General features: G+C 47.0%; 1 long non-coding RNA gene across 2 annotated transcripts; it reads left to right on the top strand.

The window, feature by feature from the left end:
* Positions 1-2483: 2483 nt before the first annotated feature.
* Positions 2484-16897, top strand: LOC116229991 (uncharacterized). 2 transcript variants are annotated; one of them, XR_016459746.1, is made up of 5 exons: positions 2484-2556; positions 2883-2981; positions 3534-5259; positions 14691-14831; positions 15752-16897. It is a non-coding gene; the product is annotated as an uncharacterized LOC116229991 (long non-coding RNA). The 2 variants fall into 2 exon arrangements; XR_016459745.1 differs by lacking the exon at positions 15752-16897 and adding an exon at positions 15079-15189 and having other exon boundaries at positions 2549-2981.
* The last annotated feature ends 1652 nt before the right edge of the window (positions 16898-18549 follow it).

The raw sequence follows: 18549 nt of genomic DNA, 5'->3' as shown, positions 1-18549 counted from the left end.
AGGAATTACTGGGCCCCAGAGCCAAGAGAGATCTATTGTCACAGCCTCAGGTCAGTGAGTTAATTGTACATTCATCAGTGATAGCAACAATAGGAACAGAGTCTGGAAGGAGGTAATTAGATTTAAGAAGCTCAGAAAGGCTTTACGAACGACTTATCTTCCTAGAAATATGCAATGGGGTAAGTAAGCAATATGAGGAATGTCAGGCTTTGGTCCACACAAGTGCTTACACCAATGGTGAGCTTTAGGTGAAACTGTTCTCTGGTGCCCAGGAAAAAATGCCCATTTTGGTCTAAATGGTCTCTGATCTCCACTCCTGTGCTTCTGTCCCAAGGTGGAGAGTGTGTACATTAACACAAAGCTGCAATCTGAACTGGGTGTAATGCAGGAAGAATTGTCATGCTTTGGGATTTTCTTGCCTGCAGGTGGACACTGAGGCGCTCACCCAGCCTCTGGTGTAGCAGCAATGCTGAGTCACAGCTTGAAGCAGTGATGGAGCAGCTGATGGGAAGGCAGGGCCAACCCAAGGGAGCTCAGCTGCACGCAATGCAATGCAATGCAATGCAATGCCATGCCCATGAGGGGCCAGGAGGGATGGAGTCAGGATCCTCCCCTTCCCAGACTTCATTTAAGGGTTGTCAGTGGAGGTGAGGGGATCCTGTTGGACATCTCTGCATTCTTGAGGCCTTCTGAAGGAAAGCAGCTTCTTTCCTTAATTTCTGCACCCATGGCCAACAGCGTTTGAGCAAATCCTTGCTTGCCACAGCCTGGGACCTTGCTGTTCTGCTGTCATTGCTGTGATTTCTATTATGTTACACCTGGAGAAGTGGCTCCTTGCTGTGTCTAAACCAGCACAGCCCTGCTGGTCAACTTGGACCTACTCTGCCTTCTTTGAGCTTTTGGTTTGGGAGCTGAAACGTCTCCTGGATTAAAGATGTGAGTGTAAATATTGCTTGTATTGCTAGTTGAATTTAAAAGGGAAAGCAACAGAGGAGTGCAGGAAAAAGGCACGCTCCCAAGATATAAAGCTGAGTAATAAGGCATGCCTTAGACCTGCAGGTCCTCCCAGGGGGTCCAAACAAACTCAAAACTATCAAAGATATAATGAAAGCCCATCACTTTGATAAATGGAAAAATCACTTCTGCATCAGAATAGAAATATCATTTCATTTTGTCACCCTGCCATCATTAGCCTGGAGAGCAGGGATGCGAGCCTGGGATCCTTTTTGCCCTGCCTGGGAACTCACTGCAATCCCATCTCTCCTGACAGGGGTGGTTTAAGTTTTTGCTTTTAGTGAAGTTCAAAGGATTTTAATTTCTTGGTTCACTAAAGCCCCTGGCTTTATGTCTACCTGGCACAGTTGTCCTCCCACTTAATACAAGCCTGCGTTTATAAAGGTAAGTGGCAGAACATTTTTTATGGGATTCCATCATATTTGGGTGGTCCTTTTGTGATTGGAACGGCTCCAGGAGGCACCCCAGGCACCCGACAGCTCCCTGTATGTTCTGGGTTATGCTGCACAGGGCCGGAGCCAAACCTTCTCCAGATCTCTGCAGGTAAGCTGACATCAGTGGGACGCAGTCCGGTCTGGTGCAGTGTCACAGGGCAGGATGGATCTCTGGCCCACGCACTGCTCAGGTTGGTGAATGCTCAGAGCTGGAAGGAAGCAAGAGAGAGGAAGAGGCTGCATTCCTTGAGAGAATGGACTCCATTTCTCTTCCAGCCAGAATCCCTGGGTGTAAGCTGAGTTTCCTTTGCCTGCTTGAAAAGTTTGGGATTTTTTTCTTCTTAGGCTTCCAAGTGCACGGTTAAGTATAAAGAGCCATGTGCTGAAGTCCAGGCTTTGGCAGTGAGTTATTCACCCAGAGTTAAACCCAGGCTGCTGAGTTATGGACAGCTCTGCTTTATCAGAGAAGTGTCAGGCTTCCCCTTGCTGTGACTGCTATCAGTAATTAGCACACCCTACAGAGCCTGCTGCTGAACAGTCCACATGCTAAATGCTGCTTTGTCATCAAAGTACAGTAGCTTGTAACTAATTACATCCCAGCATTATCTGGACCAGTTCTTCCTTTTAAATACACTTAATAACTCTGCCTTTGAAGGTTCTAGGCATAAAAATAAGTACTTCAAATAATCTCCTAAAGACACACGCCACATTAGGTTTGGAGTTGAAGTAGGCACCTTGGATTATCTGTGTAAAACAAGAGCACGGGGCCCCTGCTGGGACAGGGATGGAGAGCTGCAGGTCAGGTGTAGGAGGGGAAGGCTGCAGAGCCAAAGTCTGTGTTTGACAGGAGTCTGTGTGTGTGCACTGTCATCAAAAACGCGAGGAAGGAAAAGTGCACCGTGCCAAAAAGAGCTGTGCTTTGACTCAGCAGTGATTTTCCCTAATGGGAAAGCCAGCAATGTAAGGGCCAACAACCAGTGTTAGTCCTGAGTCCTCATCCTCAACCCAGGCACCATCCGTTTCTCTTCCTCAGTTGTGTTTAAACAGCAGCATCAGTTGTGCTGGGTTCACAGTGCTGTTCTCTGCCATCATCTCCCTGACCCTGTCAGTAGGAAGACCAAAGAAAACATTTTGTTTTCCTCGTTTTGGAGGTTCCTGTGGGATGGGAAACACCTTTACACTGAATGAGGGGCTGCTTAGCATGGCTTGGGAATCAGTGACAGGCACATGATTCACGGTGTCTATTAAATCAAGTCTTTGCTGGCTCACTTAGAGATCACTCACCACTCATTGAAGCCAATGCTATGAGATCTACCATAATAGGGTACTAAAATATCCTGTAAAGCAGCACTGACTTTTTTTTTTTTTTTTTTTGTGACTGCTGGGTATTTTTGGCGTGTGTTTATTATTATTACTTTGTTTCCTGTTGCACAGTGGGACCGTAAACCAGTGATGCTGGGGACAGGTGGGAATGTGCCATTCTCTATCAGCAGTCTGCATCCCTGTGAGTTAGGAAATCCAAAAGCACTCCTGGTGAGCACTGGGGGGGAAGGGAGGAATGGGAGCTGCAGCTCCTCATCCATAAGCAAGCTGAACAAAAGGAGCAGCTGGAGCAGTGACATGTGGTGACTGCAAAGCACCAAGGAGGAAATCAACTTTAAGAGACAGCAGAAGGGGAATAGCTGGTGGTGCTTTTAAATTAAAGGCGTTAGGGGGATTCCTAGAGGGAAGAGGCTGGGAGTTAGGAAGGAATGCATCATGGTGAGGGTGACAGCACTTGTGAATCACCTGTGTTGTCTGGGTCTGTTAAAGCCATGTCTTACAACGCCCTCCAAAAGCAGACGGGATCACTCTGTTGGTTACAGCCTGCTTGTCTCATCTCAAGCAACCTTTAGCAGAGGAGGCTCTGGAGGCAAGATGAATATTTACAGCTCCAGCACTTCCCCTGTCTCCCCTCTAATTGCAGCTGAAGGTGTTTGTGTGGTCCTGTCTGGCACTCAGGCTGGTTCTTGTGATCAAGCAGCAGGTAAGCTTAATGCTGGTTTTGGTTGTTAAACTGACAGTGGTGTTTTCTTTCATTTGAAGCAAAAACACAAAGGATGGGAGAGTGATGTGCATGATGTAGAAGGAGAGCACGCAGAAGTCCAGAAGACTTTGACCTCGAGGGACTGGAATCTGTTTTCTGTTCAGGTTGCATAAATTCAAGATCAGCCCCAGAACTGAAGCAAATCTTCTGTTCTGTGAACTGGGAGCACCCTTAATAGAGCTGCTGTGGATTTATGCCTGGCCTGGCCCCGGGAGAGTCAATCTGGATTTGCATTTTAACTCAGCTCTGCCAGTCTGGAGTATCTCCAAGAGACTCCCTTGGCTTGCTGTGCAGTATTTTTTTTCAGCCATTTCAAGTGCAGTTGTTAATGGATGTCAATATGGAAAATACTATGAGTAAATACAGTGCATGTGAAAGAAATCAGGAAGGAAGCACTAAGCACGTTTTCCCCTTAAGCTGTGCTGATGTCTGTGTCCTTGCAGCAGCTCCTGCTCTGTACCATCCCTCCCATTCCATTCCTGAGGTTACTTTGCTCAAGCCCATCCATCTTGGTCCCTTCTGTCTTTTATTCCTGGCTGTAAGGGTGACAAAGCCTTTGCTACAATCCTGTGCTAAAAGCTGACCGCATCTCACCAGCTTCCCACAGCAGCTTCCTCCCAAATGCTCCTCCATTCCTGAAGATCTGTGCTTTTCATCACAGGAGAAGGCAGCAACCAATATCTGCTTTCATCTTCACACGCAGACTTGCCGACTTGCACAGTTTGCAACTTGCCACCCAAACAGATACTTTTTGTCAGTGCTTGCATATGGTCACTTATTATGTTGGGACACTGTTAATTATTTCAGTCCGCTGTCTATCTGTCAGAGCACTGCATTGTCTGCTTGTTCAATCTACAGCAGCTTTTGTTTGCTTCAGAACAGTCGATATTTTTTTCCTACGCGTTTCCTTTTTCTTATCTCACCCACTGCTGAAGCTTTAATTTCTACACCAACTCCTCCCTCCCAGTCCCCCCCCTGCCCTCCCCCTTCTCGGAAGGACCATCCTCACATCCTGGGGCTGTGGGGCTGCTGCAGTGTTTGCAGGGCACTTTTAAGAGCTGCTGGAACGCTGAGGATCCTTATGGCTGCTATTAGAAACGGGGCTGTTTCTGCAGACAGGCAGGATTCGGGTCAGGAGAGCTTTGGCTTGGGTTGTATTCTCCAGGTGGCAGCTGCTATAAAGGAAACAGATGTTTTGTTACAGTTTCTGAGGAACTCTAATAATTTTGTTAGATGGAGGGGAGCAGGGGGCTAAGGTCAGCAGCAAGCTGCAATAGCCGGTGCTGCAGGACTGGTTTTAACATGAGAAAGATGATTGTTTATTAGTGCCAGGCAGAGCTGAGGAAAAGGCTTCAGGGGGAGAAAAAGCATTTGTGAGTATTGGCTTGCTATAAAAGGCACATGTGGACGTGGCTGGGTCTGCAGCTCTCTTATATCAGCTGCCCACGAAGCCTGAGCCCAGCGGATGTTTCTTTCCAGAGGTTTCTTGGAAAGAGAAGCATCCTCACCTGGCTGAGCAGGGATGGAGGATGTCACGGTGCCAGGCAGTGGGCTCTGTGCTGTGATGCCACGAGCAGAAGGGCCGTGGGGGTTCCAACCTCCCCCATGCAGAGCAGCTCCTCCTCGTGTTGTCTTTGGGGCTGTCAAGCTGAGGGTCATCCCTCAGTTTCTACATCCCGCAGTAAACTGATGCTGTACAATGACAACAGAGCAGTGACACTGAAGGTGTGTAACCTGAACGATCCTCTGTTTGCAGAGCCAGGTTCTCAGCATGATTTCCTCATGTTTTCCTTCCAAAACACTTATGTCAAATCTGGGAAGTTTAACTTATCATTTGTGTACAGGTTTTGCTTAGCACAGGTCTTTATTTGCTCCTTTGATTCAGAGTTTGCAGTACAGCCTTCTGTACAGGGCATTAATTTTGTTTTTAACCAGCTTCTTTTATCCTTCAGACTTGAATGCCAGGCACTGAGTGCCAAACTGGGTGGCCACAGGCTGGGAATAGTCAGCAAGTGAGTTCAAAGGGAGTAAAAACATTTCATCTGTTCAAAGACAGCTCTAGTCCTGACTGCTCTCATAAAGACTAATAATATTTCATAGTAAAAGTTAGGGGAAAAAAAAAAAATCTTGTACAAACAGCATTTGAAAGCTTTGAGTTCAGCTTGCTGAGGAAGAAAACGGGGGGGGGGGGGGGGGGAAAGCATGGATGTGGTTTTTCTTGTGCAGTGATGGTGGTGTTTTCTGTCTCTCTGGAGCAATTGGTGTCCTTGCTTCAGAGGTGAAAGGTGGGACCTTCTGGAGAGCAATGTGCTCATCTGTTTCCATGTTCCCTCTGCACTGGCCTCAGCTCCTTGCAGGGTGAATAGGACCAGTAACAGCAGAACAACCCGCTCAAGCAGGTTTTGCTCCAGGTCTTTGTAATTAGAGTCTCTTCAGCAGTGAAACTTGAGGTTTATTATCATGTCCGTAGTACTGTTCTCATTCTCTCGGCGTGTGTTTAAAACCAGTTTGCTCTCTTTGTGCTTGGAAGGGCTGTGCTCCCTGCTGGGAGGCTTTGCATTGCAGAGCAGCACCAGGTAGCTGCTGTCTTGGGTGCTGTGACACAACTGGTGCTGCAGTACAAGAACTAAGGCCAAGACATTCACAGCCCTCTAAGGGGCTTTGGGTTCTTATTCTTTATTCAAATACCTTCCACTGAACACCTGACCTGTGATACAGCTTCACAAGTCCGTGTGTTCTTAGCAGCTTTGCGTTCCATGAATTCTATCCAGCTGTTTCATGGGACCGTGACAACTTTGCATGCATAGCATCCCATGGCTTGCAGAACCTCAGTATACCTGAGTCTTCAGGCATCTTCAGTCCTTGATTTTGAGTCTGGGTGGGAACTGAGCAGCGGAGGAAAAGCTCCATCTGCTCCCTTTGTGATTCCAGGCTGCACAAAGCAGGGAGCAGCCCACAGCCTCTCAGGCTTTCCTTGCTGGAGGCACTTGGGCTGTGAGAGCAGCACTGCAGCCCTGAGTTGGGACAGGGGCAGCAGGGGATGAGTGTCCCCTTAATGGGCAGAGCAGAGCTCAGCAGCTGCAGTCACAGTCGGGCTGATCTCTGAGATAAATGTTATTTAAATTGCTGTATCTCGGCTGCTGTGGGAGCTGCACACCTCGGCTTAGCATGCTAAATATACTTTATTAATTGCCTTGCTCTTTGCATACACCGGAGGCTGGTTCATCATTAAATATACCAGGAACATTTATTCCTTGAGGTTTTGTTTCTTATTGAAGTATTCCAGTTCTTAATGGCTCCCTTGGATGGGATCAGGTTGGACCTGGAATATTGCTGCTTGTACTGCTTTCCCCTTCCTCACTGAAGCACAATAGTGGCTCACTGTCTGTATTTAAGCCTATACAAGGCAATGCTGTTAGACTGAAGGGGCAAATACCCTCTGATAGTGCTTAGTTCTATTTGTCTTTACTGCTGCTATCAAAAGGCTACAGCTGAGATTGCTCTTTGCATCATGCACAGGGATGGGCAGCCTCCCAAAGCACAGCTTGCAATTGCCAAGCAGGCAATCGGACAAGAGTTGGGGTGTAGCTCCTTTGCAGGTCAGAAACTGAGGCCCTTCTGCTCAGGGTAGCTTGCAAGGAACAGAGCACAGCATCCAATTTTTTTGCTAATTGCCTCTGTTGTGAAGTCTGAAGTAGCCATGCTGAAGTTGGGGCTTTCAGGCCCGCTGGTAATTGGCCCAAGAAGAGCATTTGGGGGTGGCAATCAGTCACACTGGAGACTGCATTGGGTTCTGACTGGAGAGTGTCTTTGGATACTTCAATGCTCTCCTTCTGGGCCAGCATGCATCCATAGGAGAGGACCAGAGGCTGTTTCCAAAGGGAAGAAGGGTGCTTCTTTTGCATTCTTTTAGAATTGCTACCCATGTGCTTATTGCCACAGAGAGGCAAAAGCTGAAAGAGCTTTGCTTTCTGTTGGGAGCAAATCTAACCTGGAAGACAACCTGGCTTTGCTCCATATCACCAGCTAGAAGCATTCTGGGGGCTGAGTTTGCTTCTCTTAAAGAGTAGGAAGAAAAACCTTCCCAGCTTCAGTAGTGTGGTTTTTTTTATGAGAGCTTTTTCCTTTTTTACAGCCTTATTTGTTGTTGTAGTAAAAGGTGGTGGAGCACCTTGCACAGCAGCATTAGTTACACGCTCCAGGTTAAGCCAGTGCCTCTGTTCCCTCCCAGTGCCGCAGTGCAGAGGTGGGGGAATGTGCTTTAGGGGTGTCAGGGGTGCTCAGTGAGGGCATCTCTTGGCAGTCCTGGGCCAGGCTCCTATCAGCCTCTTGAGCATCTTCGTTTGCAGAAGCTCAGCCCCTCGGTAGCCTTTAAACAACGGATTTCTTCAGGCAGTTTCTAGTCTGCTTCCTTCCCTGAGAGCATTTGTAAAGGAAAACAACAACAATCACCAGGCAACACATTATTACGTTATTATAGTTGAGAGTGGTTGAGGTGGGGAAAAGGAGGAGGAAAACCTTGCAAAATTCATTACAGCTTCAGCACTGCAGAATCTCACAGGACCCAGGATGCTGCGGCCTCAATTGGAGCTAATGGGCCCTTATTGCACAGGAGATGTCTTTGAGTCCATGTTCTGTGGGGCAGAGGTTTCCCCACCTGCTGCCTCGTGCAATGCATGGCACGTTTCACTTCTTGCATCAGTTGGATGCTGCACTGCTTTTGTTACTGCAATTCCTTTGCGTTTAAACCTATTTTAGCCTAGATGCATTGTAAGCACAAGCGTAACTTCTCAACTGAAGGCGATGATTTAATTGTTTGATGCTATTTAGGCACATTACTTTGCTTTTCAAGCAGACAACTTCCATATTTCCCTAGTCTTTAGATAGGGAAGGAGATTTCTATCTATCCAAGGTATTTATAGAGCCCATTATCTTAGTGTCTGCTATCTGATGTGTTTATCCTTGCAATGCCTATTAGTTATTAGGCATGGTTGTTTTTCTGCTTTATAGGGTGTGAGGAGAGGGGAAGGTAAACGTACGCTGCTTAATGACTTCTTCAGCTGAGTGCTTAAGGTAGAACAAGGGACTCCAACCTGAAGCTTACAGGTTTTCTAGAACTCTCCATCTTCTATACAGAAGATATTAAAGGCTCAGCCCTGCCACAATATCTTCAAGAGCCGAGTGGCAGCAAAGAGCACATGTAGTCTATCTGGGGCTCCAGTCCAGCAGGTCTGGCCTTGCACAGAGGCTGCACGGCTGCTTCCATCCCATTCCACCCTTGCTGTGCTCCCTGGCTCAGAGCGCAGCTGTGGCAGACGCAGAGCTGGCCAGGGCTGATAGGTTTCAGTGTGGGCATTTCAGTTTTGCCCCTCGTGCTGGCTGTGCACTGCTGCCCTCCAGGCAGCCTGGATGATGGCCTCGGAACCGCGGGCAGAGCTGCTTACTGATAATGCCTTGCAATGGTCAGCAGTGCAGTGCCAGGGGTTGGGTAGGAAATGGAGCGTGAGCCAGGCTGAGCTGCCACTGCCTAATTAACTTCCACTGCAGGCTGCATTGTTATCTGTGTGCAAGCATGGTTTCATCCAGGTTTAAATTGATTACGAGTATCAGCGCAATGACAAAACACTGCTTTTGGGATCAGACTTTTCACAGTAAATGGTTATTTGTTTTTCGGCATGAAAATATTGGCTTATCCGGGGTGATACAATTCTTCCTCTCCCTCCTTCCACCTTCGTTACTGCCTGATTTGTGCGTGTAGTTTAATTAAAACCGCACAGTATTTCCACAACTTGGTGCGTCTCCGCTGCTAGGCGGGTGTTTGATTTATATACAGCATTCCAGTGAAACTGCCTGGAAAAATTAAATAGACATGAATCGACTTGCCGCAGGCTTTTGAAATCAAACATTTCACAGCTAACTCCCTGCGGACATCTCCTTTCAGCCCCATGCAGGATAAATGGGACCGTAAGCTACTATGCGCCGAGATGTGTTAAAATGTGGTCGTTAGGATTGGGCTTTATAATTGTAGCTGTTTGCCAAATGATAGCTTAGGAGCCAAGGACCACTTTGATTCATTACTTGTGATTATATGATTATTTAAAAAAAAAAAAAGGAAAATCTGCACTAGTTGGTCTGACTTCTATTTATTTTTTTTTTGTCTTGGCCTTTGGAATGAATCTACACCTGTGGCCAAAGTCAGATGTTTGTAGGAACGGTTTTGGTATAACTGTGTTTGATGAAGCTGTTGTAAACGCTGCCTCTGCCGTGCTTTATCTGGAGGTGTAAGCTGTTAGCTCGTGGATGGATGCTTATTCTTAGCTGAGCTGCAGCTCTTTTCAGAGGCTGAGTACATCATAAACAAAGTCAACTCCTTATCTGGATCTCAGCTTTAGTCTTTATGAGCGTGGCTTAAAATAGACCTCGAAGAGATGTTATGCAACAAAAGCCCCAAACCTGCCGTGTTGTTCTGCATTCACACATACAACCTGCTCAAGGCCAAGAACAAACATCCAGGAGAGATGCCTTCCAGTGAGGGGATCGAGGGCTGTGAGCCCCAACCCCTGCAGGCAGAGCCTGGGCTGCTCTCAGCAACAGCTCTGAATGTCTCTGAATATCCAGAGGTGCAAAGAGGAAAGAAAAGAAACCTCTTTGTGCCTCCAGGTTGCCTGTGGAGAGCCTCCAGTCCCCATGCACTGAGCTGTGGGTTCATTCTGAGCTGTTCTGTTAGTCATGCTGGAGCTTCCACAATGCCTCATCCTTCCTGCCCTCTGCTTGTGGGACTGAATCCGAAATTGCTAGCTTTGGGGAAGGCAAAATAAACCCACTGTGGGGAAGTGGGCTCAGCTGTGTCCTTTCAGTCATTTATATTAAGTCTTGGGCTCTAATAACCCAATCGTAATGATTTGGGGAAGAGAGAACGAATTTGTTTGTTGCCTTGTAGCCACAGGTGATAACAAAGTGAGGACAGAAGAAATGAATCCTGCGTTCTGACTTGTTTTTCAAAAGATATGCAAATGGTTTCAGGAGGAAGGATCAAAAAATGCCAGTGATGAATGGATTGCAGAGAGTAAATGCAACGTGGTCCTTCTGGGAAGCACCGCTGGTTGGGCTCAGAAGTGCCACCGACTGCAGGATGCTGCAGGTCTGAATTTTCTTTATGGCCACCTATGGAAATATATTGGTCTCATAGGAGCTCGTGCACAGGAAGTTGGTAAAGCACCAAACCTGGTTGGTGGATGAGAGCTCCGGAAATCCTGCTGCCACGGAGAGAAGCTGTCATCTCGTGTTTGCGAGCGCTTTTCAATTTAATACATTTTAATCAGAAAATTAATCAGGAAACACCAGTTCAGCAAGATAATTGAACAATGAAGAGACATGATAATTACTGTTTAGTCTAATTAACTTTGTTAAGTCTTTATTGGGAACAGAGACTTCCTGAGTGAAACTTATTAAATGGTTCTCCCTAGAAAACAGAATCCGCAGCAAGAATCCTTTGTTGCTCATCAGGATTTGGATGTGTGGCTTTAAATCACCATTAGGAATCCTGCAGGTGGGTTTAGATCCCCCTCGGGCTGATCTCAGTCCATCCCCACCTCCAGCTCACTGCCAGGCCAGTCCTGCCCCCAGCACAGTTTTTGCTTTCCTATCAGAGCATAGCATGAAATATTTATCATTTCAGAAAGGAGGATTATAAATAAATATTGAAATGAACTTTATTGGCTTTTGATCTGCTGGGAAAGCTCCTTGGCTGCCATCCATCGAGCAGTGACCCACAGGTACCCGCGTTATCTGTATGGGGTGAGGTCAGGAGGATGAGAGATGCAGAATATCGACCCTTTAGGAGAAGCGTGGAGGAATGTGATTTAATAGTCTGTGGCTTGAGGGGTTATCAGCTTGAGTCGGGAAGCTGTGAGCTGGAGGGATCTCAGCAGCTCTGCTCTTGCTCTTAGTTTTGTTGTGCCAAACCTGAGACATCCTCTAGTGGCTGTGGGATCTCTGGCCTGGAGATAGGAGTACCCCAGTGAGCGGTGGTCCTTTGGCTGTTTAAGGGGAAGCTGTGTGGTTTGATGTTAACTATTGCAAACCACAGAACTGCGGGGCTGTGCTCCCCTGCCTGCTGCCCCTGGGCCTGCATGGCACCAGTGCTGTAGCTGGAATCCCATTCCCACAACACTCGTTTGATGTAAGACCCCAGGGATGGAGGCACGTCCCCTGATGGGGTTGTAGGCATGCAGGTGGGTCAGCCCTTCCCAAGACATTGCCTTGGTATCCCTTCAGACCTCCATGTTCTCAGTTAAGCTAGGGTGCAGGATGGCTCCCTCAAATCCCGTTATCTCCTCCAGTTCATTTGGGCAACGAACAGCTCCAGCATTTCGAATTCCTTGTCGGCGAATGGCATTGTAATTGCATTTCTAATTTATTTGGTCCGGTTTATAATTAAAACGAGCACTCTGACTTATCGCCGTCGGATGTTGCTCTTGGGTTTTCCTGCCCGTGTCGTGCTTTTAAGGCTGCAGAGCGGGCTGCGTTGTGCTCAGCCCCAAAGCACTAAGAAGACAACTTCATTACCCGTCTGTTTTTCTGGGTCACCCAGTGGCGGTCGCTGTTGTGTTCAGCCACGCTCTGAAGCACTGCATATTTCCATGACTTGAAACGTGGGTCTGTTGGGAACGAGCATTCGTGGGGAGTGCAGCCTAACAGCCTCGTGTGCTCGTTTATTTCCTTCTTCCCTTTCTCTTGCAGTTAATTATTTGGTAAACGCTACCGGTGAGCGTAGGATCAGTCCACCATCCTGGCAGCAGTTTGCCTTCCACCAGGGAGAAGCAGCTAATGGTGTTGCAAGGGAGCAACTCTTGAGAACCCTCCTGACTGAATTTTTTTTCCCCTCTCATCGTTTCCTGTGGTGTCATTTAGAAAACGAAATTGCCAGGACTTTAAAACACTTCCCTGGCTGATGGGGAGAGTTAATTATTGTTGAAGAGGGACAGCTGGGCAAGGCGAAAAGCTGGGAAATAATACAAGGAAAAACAGAGAAGTTGAGGTTTCAGAGGTGGATGAAACAGAAAGAAATGACACTTCCCATCAGTTAGGTACCTATAAGGAGCGATGCTTGCAGTGTCCAGGTGGAAGGAAGAATGCAATCCTGTTATCGTTCCCTTCCCTGCACCTCTCCCAGGTGTGAGGACAGGCCCTGCTCTCACAAACAGAGCGTTTTCCCCTGAAATCACAGAGCTGTGTGTCAGAGCACAGACACACGGCTGGCCTCCCTGTGCTGCTCAGAGCTGCAAACGCTTTTCCTGCTCGATGGGCAGCAGGCACAGTGTGCTGGAAGCACCACGCTGTTATCCACTGCCCTGCACGACAGCTTTCCCACAGCTCCTTGTGTTGCTTTTGTCATAAAGCTCCTGGTGCTGTGCCTGCAGCTCTCACCTACGTGTGTAATTCACTTCCCCAGAACAGGCAGGCTTCAGAATCCTAAATAAATGCTCGCCGGTCATTAAAGCCATATTTACAGGGACTTAACGGCTCTGTAATAGGCATAGAACTTGCTCTGCAGAATTGTCACTGCATAAATAGACCAGAATAAGCAGCTGGTGCTTAAAGGCTTTGTAATGTATGGAAAGCTGTAATTTCCTGATTAACAGTGGTTGATTGCGATTGTGTTGCAATATCTATTTCCTAGCGTCGTCAAAAACCTGACCCACCTCCAGAAATGCTGGATGAAATGGAAGTGCTGTTGGAGGTGAGGGTGACTGAGGAGTGCCGACCCCTGGTTTGGAATTGTTCTCCATGAGTTTTGGGTCTCTGGGCTGTGTGGGGCGAGCTGTGGTAGGGCTGCCTGCTCAATTCAGCGTGCAGCTCCCAGGTGAAGCTCTGCTCCTTATCGCTGAGAGCATCACATTGATGGGAAGCCAACAAAAGCCACTCTTCCTTGCAGATATTTACTGGTGGTGTATACTGGTGGTTAACATACTAATGGTACAGAACTCTTTCTAATTGCCAGAATGTCAGTAGGGTGTAGGTTTGCCTTTTGCATGAGCATCCCCTCACCCAAAGAGCATCCCTTAGCCCTTATTTTAAATAATGATGTGTTCCTGCTCAGGGAAAAAAAAAAAAAAAAGGAGTCAAGAATATAAATTAAGTCTTCAAATATATGTGCAGTTCTCTGTGACACAAACTTTGCTCTTGGGGTTTATGATGCTAATAAAATCCTACTCGCTGCTAACAGCTCTTTCCTTCGTAGCCTCACAAACTGAGACAAATAAGTGCATGTATTGAAGGAGTTCACATTTTATGTCTCTTTGCATCAATGTGGCTCTGCTTTATTGACATTTTTAGGTAGAAACTGGCTAGTCATGCTTGGACTACATTAACTATTATTTATTGTTGGGGCTGAGTATCCAAGCCCTCCTTGTTCTGGGTGGTTGTACATACAAATCAGAACTGTTTGTATCCCAAAGAGCCTCTAAATATGATGAGAGGAAGAACTAAGTGAGATGGAAAGGCCAAAAGGCAGCGAGCCAGGCTGGGTAGGCAGCAGGAATGTGCAGAATGGGCACAGAGGTTCCTACATTAGAGCCTTCCCAGCATCATCAGTAATGGCCCCACGTCCCAAACCACCCACTCCATCAAGGCTTTGTGCCTCTGCTGAGGATCCAGATTCTCCTTTGCATACTTTTAGGTTTAAAGTGTCAGGTGCTTAGAAAGATAGTTATTTTATGTGATCAGCAATAATCCATTTTTTGTCATCCTTAGAATAAATCGCGTTAGGAGCTGCCTGAGCAGGGCAGTGTAAGTGCTTGGAGCCAGGATCCTGGAGATGTGCCACGCTGGCTCTGGCACCAACACAAATTAGAGAGCTACCATTCCTGGTGCAACATTTGTACTTCTGGTGCAAAATCTGGAGCAGCCAGGTTGGGAGACCACTGACAGTGAGCTGCTGCTGGCGCTCACTTGGGTACCAGACCAGACAGCTGGGCCAGCAGAGCAGCAGGGAGTTGAGCCCCACATCTTAGGTGATGTGGGTTTAAGGATGAGTGATATTAGAACAGATCTGCAGTAAAATCTGTGATCTCTGTCATGCGAGTTCTCTGTCTCAGACAGCTCCATTTGACCTGCTGGCATGTCGTAATGCTTTTCTCTCGTTTTCCACCCAGCTCCTTGCCAACTTGGAATAATGACAAATGGCTCCATCCATCCGGACGTTCATGTATGAAGCCACAGGGATGATGTGCAGCAGAAACACAATGCAGAAATCAACCCTCAGAATGCAATCAATGTTTGGGAAGATCTCACAGGTAAGTGGCTCGTGCCCTTCAAGGTATCCTGTGCATCACTGGCAGTGTGACTGTTAATGTGTTTGTCACAAAGATAAGGCAGAGTCAAAACCAGTCCCACTCTGGCTTTGCTGTGCTGCTCTGATGGGGACAGCTCTGCTCTGCTCATCCTGAGGGTTGGCTCCTGCCAGCAGAGCTGTGGCTGACCTGCAATGTGCCAATTCCCTCTGCCTAGAAAATCTCAGTGCTTAATTTGCTCTCTTTTTAGGACCTGGGCTTGTTTCTTAAAATAGAGCTTTATTCTTCACTTTCACGTTCTAAAGGACAATGACAAAAGAGGGAGAGTGAGGGAGAAAATGCAATAAACTGGGACATTTTGTTAACCACATTCACTGCACATCTGGGAGCTCTTTTGGTACATAATTGCTGTGTAATGCCATTCACAAGCCATAGCCTCACACATGTGAGAAGCTGGCATTGCAGTGATGTAGCCCATGTTTTGGAAATGGAATGTGACCTGTTGGTTGGATATATGGATCACAGAGTGGAAAACGCTTGGTTTCTTCTCTTTGCTCTATGGGATCCTGGTCATGCCATTGCTGTGCTAATTCTTCTAGCTCTACAAAGCCTCATTGCTCCCAGGTTCACTGCTGAGCAGAGGGAATTGCACTGTTTAAGCCCTAATGATGCTTCCCTTCCTTTCCTTGGGATTGTATAGATCTTAGTCATCTAGTTAACTAATCCCAGAATGTTGGGGTCCTCATCCAAAAGGGATTACAGTCGTGCCAGTTCTGGAGATCACTGCATGCAGCACTGTTTCTCCTGACCAGCAGCTGGGAGATGTGGTGTATTTTGGACAAATGGTGTCTGATGATGCACGAATTCGAGTTCAAAACAAAGATAATTGGGTCTACCTCTACCACTTCTTAACTCGAATGCAGTGTCTGTCCGTGCCACGTGGAGATGATGATGAATTGCACTGAATCTGGAGCCATCAAATTTCCTGCCTGTCTTTCTTAACCTTGGGACAAATTAAATCAAATTCTACTGTGAAGCCTAAAGACATAAAATTTGTTAGCTGTAACAGTATATTCTGCCAAGCAATCAGAACTCCCCAGTATTAATTACCTTATTCAGTAAGTTAAACAAATGACGTGGATTCAAGGGGAAGCCACCCAGGAGTTCCTGCCAGTGAACATCCAAACTCCAGTTGCTAATTTGATGTGGGGAGCAATAATCTGTTCTAAAGCTGCCTCCGTTCCTGAGCAGTAACAAACCACGTGTGAGCATCTTTAATGGAACTGCTTCACAAGTGCCTGAAAGCAATAACTGCTATGTGCTGGGTGCAGTGGCAGCTGGAGGGCCACCTATCTGTTGGCTTTCCTCTTGAAGGAGGTGCTCCTTCATCCCAGTCTGCACACTGCCTGTCTGTGCTCCCCATTGCAGTGAGCATCCCAGGGCTATGGCAGTCTCTGCTGGCATCTCATCTCCTGCAGAGCCACCGAGTGTGCAGGTTTGGGGGATCCCTGCTGCTGCTGGAAGTGAGCTGGAAATCCTCTATGTGGATTTCTTTCTTTCATGGTCCAAGCTGGGAGTGTTGTTTTCCCCTGCAGAGAGAGCAGCCAAAGGGAGGCAGGGTCTGAAATGGCCACAGCTGTTGGTAAGGGCACTGCTTTGCCATGGCTGCTTCAGCAGAGGTAGCAGAGTGAAATTGGAAGTGGGACATCTGTGGTTTTAAGACCAGAAAAGACTGAGAGATGATATATTCTAACTGACCAAATGCCATTTGCTTACGTTGCTTCTGGCCACAGTAACTTCTGTGTGCAATGGGTATTTTTCTAAGAGATCCAGGTCTGTTTGGGAGGCACTCAGTGATGAAGAGTCTCCTGTTTCCAGACTGTTTGAATAATTAATCACCATTACTTAAAAGATGCTAGTCTCATTTTGCATTCCTATTTGTCTGGCTTTAATTCACATCAAGAGAGCCTCTCTGTGCTTCTCTCTCCCAGATTACAGCCCTCAGCATCTGATCTTTTCTTTCTGTGAAAGTGCTTTACATTGTAATCAAATTATCTTCAAATTTCTTCCTGATAAATTACAGAGATTTACAATGCAGAATGTGGGATTCCTCCATTCTTTATTGGGAGGCATTTGTTTCCCAGCTCCCATCTGCAGATCTGTGCCTGTAACCGTGCACAGACCCTGCAAATAGTTGGGGATGTTTCCATTCCCATGCTTGCTGAGATAACTCTGTTGTCCAACTTACTAAACCCAAAGCAAAGCTGTCAAAGATTTGTTATTATTATTCTTTAATGAAAGCCATATTAATATGTTTAAACATTTTGGGTAATTTTGGAAAAGATAAAGCATTAAAAAGCAGAAAAAGGAAGGAAGTTGGATGGGCAGGATGCTGCCTCTTGCATTAAAACACTCAGTTTTTTAGCTTGCTCTGCCCTGAAAAACTTTGCACGCTTGCTGTAGTATTAAACTTAATTTATACTGCCAAAAAAAGAGGTGGGAGAGCTTAAAAGAAAGCAGCAGCTCAATCCTGGCAGATGCTGAGTGCTTTCTTGTGAAGTGCTGAGTTGGCAGAAGTTGCTGCTGAGCATCTCTGTGAGTGCTGCTCCCTCTTTATTGTCAGTCTGGTCTGCAGCTCTGGCCCTAAAGCAGCACGGGGGATTTTCAATAAAACGAAACTCATGTCCAAGTTTTAAGATACATGCATTTTACTCTACAGAGTCATTCCAGAGGGCAAAATGCTAATTTGTCATCAGTCCTATGGGAGGGGAGAAAGGATGTTCTGTGCAGCAATATAGAGCTCCTGCAGCCAGAGATGGGGCTTCTGGAGGAGTGCACACACCTTAAAGTCATCACTCAAAATTGCTGCCATGTGTTCTGGCCTGGCAGCCCCTGGCCTTGTTTTTGATATGGGGCAGCTGACGGTGTCTGCTTAGAGGTTTTTGAAGCTGCAAAACTGTTGTGAAGGAGCCTAGGCTCAGAGTCAGCCCAGGAAGGCATAGGAGGGGGGTGTTGGGGTGTGCATAAGGCAGTGTGAAAGCAATGGTGGGAGGCTGGAGTCCTCCAGGGCCTCGGTTGCATCTCTGGGATTGTACAGAAAAGGGGAGATAACAACAGAAGTGACATGATAGATCCAAAGCTCTTCTGGGCAAAAACTGCCTGTTTCTTTGAGCGTGACCCAGAACTTGTGTAACACAGCCCTGATCTTTGCCGTAAATCCTATCAATAGCTGTAATGAACAGCAGCAAACGTGGGAGCAGAGGTTGGAGTTGTCTGGTTATGTGACTCAGGTTTGCGGGTGCTTCACCACCCCAGGGTCACACGACACCAATGCAATCTCACTGCCCTGACTTCCAGCAGCTCTGCTCACGGTGGGAGCTGCAGGAGGGGCTGCAGCATCACTGAGTGCAATCACAACTGAGATGGGATCTGATTCAGGGAAATAGCTTTCTTTTTAAACTAGCAACTTAGCGGTAAGTTGAGTCTTACAGAGTCCCACAGTCCTTCAAAAGGCACCACATGCCTATAAACAAGCACCCCCATCTCTCCAGCACACCATAAAATCTCTCCGTAACGACCATCATGACAACAATAAACTTGTTGTTACCATTCCCTGTGATTTATCAAGCTGGTGGAAAAGGTGGGGCTGCTATTTTATTGGGATGATGGAATGTTTGCAGAGGGAAAATACAATCTGCATTCTTCCAAGGCTACTTTTATA

Source organism: Phasianus colchicus, chromosome 24 (genome assembly GCF_987193195.1).
Source record: "Phasianus colchicus chromosome 24, bPhaCol1.hap1.1, whole genome shotgun sequence".
NCBI classification, from domain to species: Eukaryota; Metazoa; Chordata; class Aves; order Galliformes; family Phasianidae; genus Phasianus; species Phasianus colchicus.
This window is presented reverse-complemented; position numbering and strand designations above follow the sequence as displayed.